This window comes from Euprymna scolopes, chromosome 15, assembly GCF_053919585.1.
Source record: "Euprymna scolopes isolate OS-2025 chromosome 15, ASM5391958v1, whole genome shotgun sequence".
Taxonomy (NCBI): domain Eukaryota; kingdom Metazoa; phylum Mollusca; class Cephalopoda; order Sepiida; family Sepiolidae; genus Euprymna; species Euprymna scolopes.
In genome coordinates, this window is record NC_136496.1 from 39,475,597 (window position 1) to 39,488,077 (window position 12,481).

Here is a 12,481-nt window from a genome sequence, read left to right on the forward strand (position 1 = left end):
TACCAGTTGTGGAGCACGCTTTCCCACAGCTCATACCCTCCCCTGCCGCCGAAGGTCGCAGAAGACCGGCGGGGGAACGGCGGTTCCTCTCCGAATGCCGAGCCGCCCTTAGGGCATTGCCGGGGTCCAGTGACCTTGCACGGCCTAGGAGGAGACTGTATCGGGATTTAGTAGTGGGGACCGCAAAAGATCCGCTGGTTGAGCGGCTGCACATGTCGAGGGAGGAGGTCCTCTCTCAGTGGAATTGGGCGCCAGCCAGTAGCTTTCTAAATAATTCAGAGTTTTCAATCACATGGAGGCTAGTCCGGAATGCGCTGCCACTTTTCGGCGTACTAGCCAGAGACTGCAGAGAGGATGAATACGTTCCTTTCTGCCCCCGCTGCGAGGAAGACGAAGATGAAACGAGGGAGCATGCCTTTTTTCTTTGCAGCGGAGTTCGGAGGCTCTGGGAGTACGTCGGAAGGGTAACGGCTCGCATCGACCCCGAGCGGTTGGTGCCACTTGATTTGGCGTACGTCGTCGACAACATGGATCCGCCGTTTACTGGGGAGAGACGATTGGTGTTTCTAGCGATCCTAGCAGTAGCTAGATTAGTAACGTGGATTTCACGTCTTGAAATTGTCCATGAGGAGCAATCTGTTTCGGATCGGGATCTGGTTGGTCGCTTTAAACATCAACTTAAAGTAAAGATCAGATGCGATTGGAAAAGATTGCACCGCATGGACTTTGATAGGAGATGGGTGCACAACACTAGTTTGTGCATCCGACGAGGCGCTAGGTTTAAGTTTGTTTTCCCACCCTAGTGGTATCTGTCAGGCGGTGCTAAGGTTCTACGGAACCCAGCCCCAAACAAAGTAACAGAGTAGGGATAGTTAGGTCCTAACCACCACGAGTGGAAAAATTCTTTATTAGATACTAGACTAGGGCAAGTATGAAAGTTGATCCCGTCCCTGAATTTATTTTTATCGGCAATAGGAGAGCTTCCAAAAGATGCCCAGTCCACCCTTTGTTTTGTCCCCGGTCTGTTGCCCCTATACGTACATTTATCTTGGAAGACGCCGTCCAGTCCTTATGTTACCCATCCCTATCTAATTTATTTTCAAATATCGTCCCTAGGTCCCCCACTCCCCACTAGGGAACGACCTGCTTGCTTTCGACCCTCGGGACCGAAAGACAGTAGGCGCTCCATATTTAGAAATAGGTTGGGGGGATCCATTACTAACCCGACCCCATAGGCATTTTGTTAATTTGTTTTTGCTTTTCTTTTTGGGTGTATCTTAGTTTGCCCCCCTCCCCATCATCTCATCCCTCATTTTTAGAAAAAATTTTATTTCCAAAATCATATTTTCTTTTTGTTTGTACATATGATTTTGTTTTGTTGAATAAAAACATTTATTTCTTTCAGTTAAAAACGCCAACGCCATACGCTGGGGAGATTTTAAGTAGATAAACTCCATGGTAAGAATGATAATATAAAAAATAGTGTCTTAGCATAGGAATTTTAATAAAGTCTTCAAAGACCTAGCATAGTTTAGAATGACCCTCGACCCCCCCTTTCCCCCTACTGGCTTCATGCCTAAGTGTCTCTGGACCCCAAATGAGGGCCTGGCAGTAGATAATGCCAGGTCCGGGGCAGAACACTAAATAAATGGCTTGGTTCTCATGCGAAGCTCCTTTAACTGTTCACGTTTTCTATTCTTTTTTCAGATTGTTCAGTGTCTGGAACCGACTTAAGCAGCCGGCAGGACTAGAGGTTACCCACGTACCCTTTTGTGGTGAAGGCCCTCTAGCTTCCAAATCGGCGGGTCGGGGAAGGGCACTGGGCCAACAAATCAAGAGGCAGGCCTCTGCCTCTAACACCATGGGGGACGCCCCTGGTGTTGTGCCGAGAAGGGGGGGTGTCACATCCGGTGACACCCCAGTGCCGAGAAGGGGGGGTGTCACATCCGGTGACACCCCAGCGCCGAGAAGGGGGGGTGTCACATCCGGTGACACCCCAGCGCCGAGAAGGGGGGGTGTCACACCCGGTGACACCCCAGTGCCGAGAAGGGGGGGTGTCACACCCGGTGACACCCCAGTGCCGAGAAGGGGGGGTGTCACACCCGGTGACACCCCAGTGCCGAGAAGAGGGGGTGCCACACCCGGTGACACCCCAGTGCCGAGAAGGGGGAGCGTCACATTCGGTGACGTTCCAGTGCCGTTGACGGGTAACGTCACAATGCCGTCGAGTGACGTTACAGTGCCGCTGTCGGGGGAGACCACGCCCAGTGGAATCCCAGTGCCGTCGAGAGATACCACACCCGGTGGAGTCTCAGTGCCGTCGTCGTTGTCAGGGGATGCCACACCCAGTGAAATCCCACTATCACCTGCAGCGTTCATGGTAGAAATAGAGTCTCTAGCCGCGGGGTATTCACCATCACCTCCTGTATACATAGTAGAGGGAAAAGACTCTAGGCCCGGGGGCGCTGAACCAAGGGAGGACAGCGACACAGATTTTCTCAACCCATGGGCAGTTGTCGGGGGAAAACCACGGACACGGGAAGAGAAAAGAGCAATCAAGACAGGCTGGGCCATACCTCAAAGGCCCATCAGGAAATCACACCCTTCCGCAGAAGGAACGAACAGAGCGGTCAGGTCGGCGGACAACAGCCCGAAGAAGAGGGAACCAGCATTGAGGAGATGGAACTCTCTTGAGTTGGAGAAACCTACTACATGGCAACCCATGACTCACGAGAAGAAGCAGAATCCGGGGAAAAGCCCAGAAGCAAGACCGGAGAAGACGGGTCACGAGGGATCACAGCAGCAGAGCCCAGGAAAAAGTCCAGAAGCTGGAAGCAGCTGGGGACCAAATCAAACAAGTCCAGAGAAGATCTGGGGCCCGAAGGAGCAAAAGAGCCCGGAAGCATACCGAAGACTCTTCCAGGAAAAGTACCGGCACCTCACGAACGGAAACGAAATCAAGCCAGTCCCAGGGAAGCTCGAAAGCCTCAGAAGAAGAATTGTGTCCCTAGTGACTTTCGATGAAAAACAAAAGGGGCTCACCGGATTGAGCAAGGAGAAAATGATAAGCTTGTTGGTGGAAACAAACATCCCAGCAACTTACATAGTGCGTAGAAGTTACGCAATGTGGGATGTCCTGCTACCCACAGAAGAAGACGCCATCAGAACATCGAAAAGCGACACAATATGGAAGGGGATCCGGTGTAAGCCAGAATACCTGGAAAAAAGACGAACAACGGTGACCATTCTGGGAGTCCCATGGTGTTTCGAAGAGGAGCAGGTCGGAGCCATCTTATCACAATATGGGGACGTGGAGGCAGTGACGGCAGCGCGAGGCCCCAAAAATATAATGACCGGAGATTATAAGCTCAAGATGAGGGTCAACAGAGCTGGCTTCAACACAATCCCCGCCCAACTGACATGGGAGAAATGGACAATGTCCATAATCGTCGAAGGCAGAAGGCCACACTGTTGGAGCTGTAGGATGCCGGGCCACATGGCGAAGTTCTGCCCGAAGAGGGATCCAGTGCCCCCACCGACAGCGGTGCCCCCGGTGAAAGTGACGGAGAAAGCAGTCACACCAACAGCGGAGACACCAAGGAGCTGGAGTACTGTGGCCAAGAAGGGAAAGCAGAAGACAGTGGCCCCGGAAAAGCCAAAAGACCAGAAACAAAAGGAAGAGAAGTCGGGAGTGAAACGAAAGTTGGCCCCCGAATCAGAAGAGGAAGAAGAAGAAAAGAAGACGGAAAAAAGAAGCCTGGCAGCCACAAACAAGAAGGTTAAGGAAGACCAGGAAGACGACGACGAAGAAGACCAAGAAAACCCTGCCCAACCGTCAGACCCCATGGATGAGCAGAATACCCCTCCCCCTACCACTACTACTCCTACTACCAACGAGGAGACCTCTGAAGCCCAAACTTCCGAAGACGTAGAAGCCGGGTCCCCAGAGGACATGGAAGCAGAAGAGAACAAAGAGACGATCAGCACCACCACCACCCCGGTAGCCCCGATCCGGACTGAACGAACACGGAAGAGGCCTTTCTTACCCGGGGAGAGGATATGCGAGGTGGATGTGAGCCAGGGACCGGTGGACCTCAGCGCAGGCCAGAAGAAGCACGTCCAAAAGCTGGAAAAGCTCACCGAAGTGGACGGGAAGGAAGTGGAGAGGCCAACCAACTTCAGTGAAGCACCGATGCTCATCACGTTCCTGAGAAAGGAGAAGGGGGCCAGAGTAAAAGCATTATGGAGGATGGTTGCCGAAGCGAAACTGGCTTTTCCGGGGCTGAAGATTGTGGATGAGGAGCACCCGTCCTTAATGCAAATAGCAGTCAAGTGCGAAGGGAGGGTCCCCATTTATGTTCACCCATCCCTTTATAGAGCCTTGAAAATAACCTTTCCCTTAGACGTGGGGGGACTGGTCCGAGGAGGTCAGTTCACAACAGAGTTGCTAACTGGCAGCATCGGTCAGTCTTTCGGCGTTCTAACACCCGAGGACTTTAGACCCGTTTTTGAGGGATACTTCTAGTTAAGGAAATTATGGCAAACTTGAACCTAGCTAGTTTAAATGCGAGGGGCATGAGATCTCGAAGCAAGGCTGCTCGCGTGCTGAGGGATCTCATAGCCCTGGAGGTAGATATAGCTACAATTCAGGAGACCCACTTTGTTGGGCCCGGGGATTGCAGTGTGCTGGTGAACGACTTTGACGTTTATTCAGCATACGGCAATTCCTTTAGCCGTGGGGTTTCTGTGTTAGTGAGTCGCACCCTAGGTGCGGCGGTTACTGTAGTTCACGCGTGCGCTCATGGAAGGCTGGTCGTGGTCGATGTTGCCGTTAAAAGCAGTAAGTTCCGGATTTTGGCAGTTTACGCGCCCAATATCGCTGGGGAGAGGGTTTCCTTTTTTCGGCAGGTGGAGGTGTTCCTTTCGGCGGGTCCGGAGCGAGTAGTTTTAATGGGGGACTGGAATGCCATCCTGGACCCCAAGATAGATAAGGTCGGGGGGAATAGAGGGTCGGATCGGTGTGAAAGCAGCCTGTCTGACCTGATGGCCTCGTGCGATCTTGTCGACAGGTTCCGTCTGGATCACCCAGGGAGGGAGATGTGGACGTGGCAAAGTAGCGTGGCCGCCTGTCCAAGTACCTACTTGGACAGGATGTTAATTAGAAGAGGCGACATAGATTTCTTATCGTGTCCCACGTTCCACTGGTTAGGTCATTCGGACCATAAATTAGTAATGGCCCGTTTGAGATTAGGTAATAGGCCTAGGTTGGCTGGCTACTGGAAGTTGAACGCCTCCTTGTTGGAGATGAACGACTTTCGGGAACAGCTGACAACACTAATTCAGCGGGAGTTAGTGGGGGCGGTTACCGGGAGTAGCTGGTGGGTTAGACTTAAGGCTACCATTAGGCTCTTTTGTGTCCAATACAGCCAACGCCTCGCGTTAACTAGGGCACGGACCAAAAGGCAGCTAGAAGATAGATTGACCCGGGCGGTGGCTGGTGGGGATCCCCTAGAGATAAACATAGTTAAGGGGGACCTTCAGTGCTTGGCTAGCGAGCGTTACGAAGGGCAAGTAGTTAGGGCTAGGTTAAAAAGAGTCTCTAACGAAGCCGTGAACGTTGACGCTGTTGAGCGTAAGGCTGCCTTAAGACGTGGCTCGGACGGGTACATTCGGAAGGTGAAAAACCTGGAAGGACATACCCTCGTATCGACTCGAGAGATTTGCAGTGGGTTTCGTCAACATTTGAAGGAACGCTTTACCCAACTACCCAGACTCCGCGGCCAGGAGTTTGGCAGCTATTTAGCCGGCTCGCCCCGCCTTACTGCGGACCGAGCAGCTAGCTGTGATGGGGTGGTTACAGAGCGTGAAGTCATTACTGCGTTGAAGCAGGTTGGCCAGAACAGATCTCCAGGGCTCGATGGTCTGCCCTACGAATTGTATTTGAGGCTGTCGCCCATGTTTGTTCCTCTTCTGACGGGTGTGTTTAACCACTGGTTTTCCCAGGGATCCATCCCTGGGCAGGTAACCAAAGGAGTGGTCACACTACTGAAGAAGAAAGAGCGGCATGGTGGGGAGGACTTAGATGATTACAGGCCCATCACTCTGCTAAACACAGAGTTGAAGATTTTGGCCCGCGTTCTTGCAAACCGACTGCAGGTTGTCATCGGTGATTTGGTCGAACCGGATCAGACTTGTTCTGTGAAGGGGAGAACGATTAAAGACAACTTGCACTTGGTGCGCACGATCATAGAGGGGTTAGAAGACGACACAGGAGCCGCGCTGATCAATTTAGATCAGTCCAAAGCTTTCGATAGGGTCGACCATGGTTTCTTGGAGTCTGTTTTGGAGACCGCCGGTTTTGGTCCGGACTTCCGCAAGTGGATTTCCGTTTTGTATCGTGACCCCACGGTAGCGGTACAAGTAAATGGTAGGTTGTCGGAGTCCTTTGGGGTCTCTCGGTCGGTGCGCCAGGGGTGTCCGCTGTCGCCTCTGCTTTATGTCCTGGCGTTGGAGCCCTTCCTTCGCAAGTTAAGGGACGAGACGACGAGACCAGTCCTACGCGGGATAGCTCTACCTGGCGGCCGATTTGCCAGGGTTTCCGCGTACGCCGATGACGTCACCGTTTATGTAGGGCGAAGGATCGATATTAAAGCGGTGATAGAGGCGGTCGATGAGTATGAACGTGTTACAGGGGCCATAGTCAACCGCAGCAAGTCCGTTGGCCTGCGGTTGGGCACTTGGACCGGGGTAAACTCGCTTCCAGGTGAGTTCGGCTGGACAGATGGCCCGGTAAAGATTCTTGGAATCTGGTTCGGGCCTGGGCTCCAGCTGGACAAAAATTGGTCGGAGGTACAGACAAAGGTCGAATCGTCAGTGGGGACTTGGATTCGCAGGGGTTTGTCCCTGAAGGGTCGTGCGGAGGCGTGCCAAACTTACGTCTTTCCGTTGATCCTTTACCACTTGTCAGTACTTCCTCTGCCTGCGGACCGCTGTAAGGCTTTGGAGCGACTCCTTTTCAGACTCCTCTGGAAAGGGGGAAAGCCGTATGTCCGTAGACAGGTCTGTACACAGAAACTCAGCGATGGAGGCTTGGGAATGCCTGACTTGTTAAGTCATAAGCACGCCGAAAGATTGGCGTTCCTAAGTCGGACACTGCTTGAGGAATTGCACTGGGTACCAGTTGTGGAGCACGCTTTCCCACAGCTCATACCCTCCCCTGCCGCCGAAGGTCGCAGAAGACCGGCGGGGGAACGGCGGTTCCTCTCCGAATGCCGAGCCGCCCTTAGGGCATTGCCGGGGTCCAGTGACCTTGCACGGCCTAGGAGGAGACTGTATCGGGATTTAGTAGTGGGGACCGCAAAAGATCCGCTGGTTGAGCGGCTGCACATGTCGAGGGAGGAGGTCCTCTCTCAGTGGAATTGGGCGCCAGCCAGTAGCTTTCTAAATAATTCAGAGTTTTCAATCACATGGAGGCTAGTCCGGAATGCGCTGCCACTTTTCGGCGTACTAGCCAGAGACTGCAGAGAGGATGAATACGTTCCTTTCTGCCCCCGCTGCGAGGAAGACGAAGATGAAACGAGGGAGCATGCCTTTTTTCTTTGCAGCGGAGTTCGGAGGCTCTGGGAGTACGTCGGAAGGGTAACGGCTCGCATCGACCCCGAGCGGTTGGTGCCACTTGATTTGGCGTACGTCGTCGACAACATGGATCCGCCGTTTACTGGGGAGAGACGATTGGTGTTTCTAGCGATCCTAGCAGTAGCTAGATTAGTAACGTGGATTTCACGTCTTGAGATTGTCCATGAGGAGCAATCTGTTTCGGATCGGGATCTGGTTGGTCGCTTTAAACATCAACTTAAAGTAAAGATCAGATGCGATTGGAAAAGATTGCACCGCATGGACTTTGATAGGAGATGGGTGCACAACACTAGTTTGTGCATCCGACGAGGCGCTAGGTTTAAGTTTGTTTTCCCACCCTAGTGGTATCTGTCAGGCGGTGCTAAGGTTCTACGGAACCCAGCCCCAAACAAAGTAACAGAGTAGGGATAGTTAGGTCCTAACCACCACGAGTGGAAAAATTCTTTATTAGATACTAGACTAGGGCAAGTATGAAAGTTGATCCCGTCCCTGAATTTATTTTTATCGGCAATAGGAGAGCTTCCAAAAGATGCCCAGTCCACCCTTTGTTTTGTCCCCGGTCTGTTGCCCCTATACGTACATTTATCTTGGAAGACGCCGTCCAGTCCTTATGTTACCCATCCCTATCTAATTTATTTTCAAATATCGTCCCTAGGTCCCCCACTCCCCACTAGGGAACGACCTGCTTGCTCTCGACCCTCGGGACCGAAAGACAGTAGGCGCTCCATATTTAGAAATAGGTTGGGGGGATCCATTACTAACCCGACCCCATAGGCATTTTGTTAATTTGTTTTTGCTTTTCTTTTTGGGTGTATCTTAGTTTGCCCCCCTCCCCATCATCTCATCCCTCATTTTTAGAAAAAAAAAATTTTATTTCCAAAATCATCTTTTCTTTTTGTTTGTACATATGATTTTGTTTTGTTGAATAAAAACATTTATTTCTTTCAGTTAAAAACGCCAAAGCCATACGCTGGGGAGATTTTAAGTAGATAAACTCCATGGTAAGAATGATAATATAAAAAATAGTGTCTTAGCATAGGAATTTTAATAAAGTCTTCAAAGACCTAGCATAGTTTAGAATGACCCTCGACCCCCCTTTCCCCCTACTGGCTTCATGCCTAAGTGTCTCTGGACCCCAAATGAGGGCCTGGCAGTAGATAATGCCAGGTCCGGGGCAGAACACTAAATAAATGGCTTGGTTCTCATGCGAAGCTCCTTTAACTGTTCACGTTTTCTATTCTTTTTTCAGATTGTTCGGTGTCTGGAACCGACTTAAGCAGCCGGCAGGACTAGAGGTTACCCACGTACCCTTTTGTGGTGAAGGCCCTCTAGCTTCCAAATCGGCGGGTCGGGGAAGGGCACTGGGCCAACAAATCAAGAGGCAGGCCTCTGCCTCTAACACCATGGGGGACGCCCCTGGTGTTGTGCCGAGAAGGGGGGGTGTCACATCCGGTGACACCCCAGTGCCGAGAAGGGGGGGGTGTCACACCCGGTGACACCCCAGTGCCGAGAAGGGGGGGTGTCACACCCGGTGACACCCCAGTGCCGAGAAGGGGGGGTGTCACACCCGGTGACACCCCAGTGCCGAGAAGGGGGGGTGTCACACCCGGTGACACCCCAGTGCCGAGAAGGGGGAGCGTCACATTCGGTGACGTTCCAGTGCCGTTGACGGGTAACGTCACAATGCCGTCGAGTGACGTTACAGTGCCGCTGTCGGGGGAGACCACGCCCAGTGGAATCCCAGTGCCGTCGTTGTCGAGAGACACCACACCCGGTGGAGTCTCAGTGCCGTCGTCGTTGTCAGGGGATGCCACACCCAGTGAAATCCCACTATCACCTGCAGCGTTCATGGTAGAAATAGAGTCTCTAGCCGCGGGGTATTCACCATCACCTCCTGTATACCTAGTAGAGGGAAAAGACTCTAGGCCCGGGGGCGCTGAACCAAGGGACGACAGCGACACAGATTTTCTCAACCCATGGGCAGTTGTCGGGGGAAAACCACGGACACGGGAAGAGAAAAGAGCAATCAAGACAGGCTGGGCCATACCTCAAAGGCCCATCAGGAAATCACACCCTTCCACAGAAGGAACGAACAGAGCGGTCAAGTCGGCAAACAACAGCCCGAAGAAGAGGGAACCAGCTTTGAGGAGATGGAACTCTCTTGAGTTTGAGAAACCTACTGCACGGCAACCCATGACTCACGAGAAGAAGCAGAATCCGGGGAAAAGCCCAGAAGCAAGACCGGAGAAGACGGGTCACGAGGGATCACAGCAGCAGAGCCCAGGAAAGAGTCCAGAAGCTGGAAGCAGCTGGGGACCAAATCAAACAAGTCCAGAGAAGACCTGGGGCCCGAAGGAGCAAAAGAGCCCGGAAGCATACCGAAGACTCTTCCAGGAAAAGTACCGGCACCTCACGGACGGAAATGAAATCAAGCCAGTCCCCGGGAAGCTCGAAAGCCTCAGAAGAAGAATTGTGTCCCTAGTGACTTTCGATGAAAAACAGAAGGGGCTCACCGGATTGAGCAAGGAGAAAATGATAAGCTTGTTGGTGGAAACAAACATCCCAGCAACTTACATAGTGCGTAGAAGTTACGCAATGTGGGATGTCCTGCTACCCACAGAAGAAGACGCCATCAGAACATCAAAAAGCGACACAATATGGAAGGGGATCCGGTGTAAGCCAGAATACCTGGAAAAAAGACGAACAACGGTGACCATTCTGGGAGTCCCATGGTGTTTCGAAGAGGAGCAGGTCGGAGCCATCTTATCACAATATGGGGACGTGGAGGCAGTGACGGCAGCGCGAGGCCCCAAAAATATAATGACCGGAGATTATAAGCTCAAGATGAGGGTCAACAGAGCTGGCTTCAACACAATCCCCGCCCAACTGACATGGGAGAAATGGACAATGTCCATAATCGTCGAAGGCAGAAGGCCACACTGTTGGAGCTGTAGGATGCCGGGCCACATGGCGAAGTTCTGCCCGAAGAGGGATCCAGTGCCCCCACCGACAGCGGTGCCCCCGGTGAAAGTGACGGAGAAAGCAGTCACACCAACAGCGGAGACACCAAGGAGCTGGAGTACTGTGGCCAAGAAGGGAAAGCAGAAGACAGTGGCCCCGGAAAAGCCAAAAGACCAGAAACAAAAGGAAGAGAAGTCGGGAGTGAAACGAAAGTTGGCCCCCGAATCAGAAGAGGAAGAAGAAGAAAAGAAGACGGAAAAAAGAAGCCTGGCAGCCACAAACAAGAAGGTTAAGGAAGACCAGGAAGACGACGACGAAGAAGACCAAGAAAACCCTGCCCAACCGTCAGACCCCATGGATGAGCAGAATACCCCTCCCCCTACCACTACTACTCCTACTACCAACGAGGAGACCTCTGAAGCCCAAACTTCCGAAGACGTAGAAGCCGGGTCCCCAGAGGACATGGAAGCAGAAGAGAACAAAGAGACGATCAGCACCACCACCACCCCGGTAGCCCCGATCCGGACTGAACGAACACGGAAGAGGCCTTTCTTACCCGGGGAGAGGATATGCGAGGTGGACGTGAGCCAGGGACCGGTGGACCTCAGCGCAGGCCAGAAGAAACACGTCCAAAAGCTGGAAAAGCTCACCGAAGTGGACGGGAAGGAAGTGGAGAGGCCAACCAACTTCAGTGAAGCACCGATGCTCATCACGTTCCTAAGAAAGGAGAAGGGGGCCAGAGTAAAAGCATTATGGAGGATGGTTGCCGAAGCGAAACTGGCTTTTCCGGGGCTGAAGATTGTGGATGAGGAGCACCCGTCCTTAATGCAAATAGCAGTCAAGTGCGAAGGGAGGGTCCCCATTTATGTTCACCCATCCCTTTATAGAGCCTTGAAAATAACCTTTCCCTTAGACGTGGGGGGACTGGTCCGAGGAGGTCAGTTCACAACAGAGTTGCTAACTGGCAGCATCGGTCAGTCTTTCGGCGTTCTAACACCCGAGGACTTTAGACCCGTTTTTGAGGGATACTTCTAGTTAGGGAAATTATGGCAAACTTGAACCTAGCTAGTTTAAATGCGAGGGGCATGAGATCTCGAAGCAAGGCTGCTCGCGTGCTGAGGGATCTCATAGCCCTGGAGGTAGATATAGCTACAATTCAGGAGACCCACTTTGTTGGGCCCGGGGATTGCAGTGTGCTGGTGAACGACTTTGACGTTTATTCAGCATACGGCAATTCCTTTAGCCGTGGGGTTTCTGTGTTAGTGAGTCGCACCCTAGGTGCGGCGGTTACTGTAGTTCACGCGTGCGCTCATGGAAGGCTGGTCGTGGTCGATGTTGCCGTTAAAAGCAGTAAGTTCCGGATTTTGGCAGTTTACGCGCCCAATATCGCTGGGGAGAGGGTTTCCTTTTTTCGGCAGGTGGAGGTGTTCCTTTCGGCGGGTCCGGAGCGAGTAGTTTTAATGGGGGACTGGAATGCCATCCTGGACCCCAAGATAGATAAGGTCGGGGGGAATAGAGGGTCGGATCGGTGTGAAAGCAGCCTGTCTGACCTGATGGCCTCGTGCGATCTTGTCGACAGGTTCCGTCTGGATCACCCAGGGAGGGAGATGTGGACGTGGCAAAGTAGCGTGGCCGCCTGTCCAAGTACCTACTTGGACAAGATGTTAATTAGAAGAGGCGACATAGATTTCTTATCGTGTCCCACGTTCCACTGGTTAGGTCATTCGGACCATAAATTAGTAATGGCCCGTTTGAGATTAGGTAATAGGCCTAGGTTGGCTGGCTACTGGAAGTTGAACGCCTCCTTGTTGGAGATGAACGACTTTCGGGAACAGCTGACAACACTAATTCAGCGGGAGTTAGTGGGGGCGGTTACCGGGAGTAG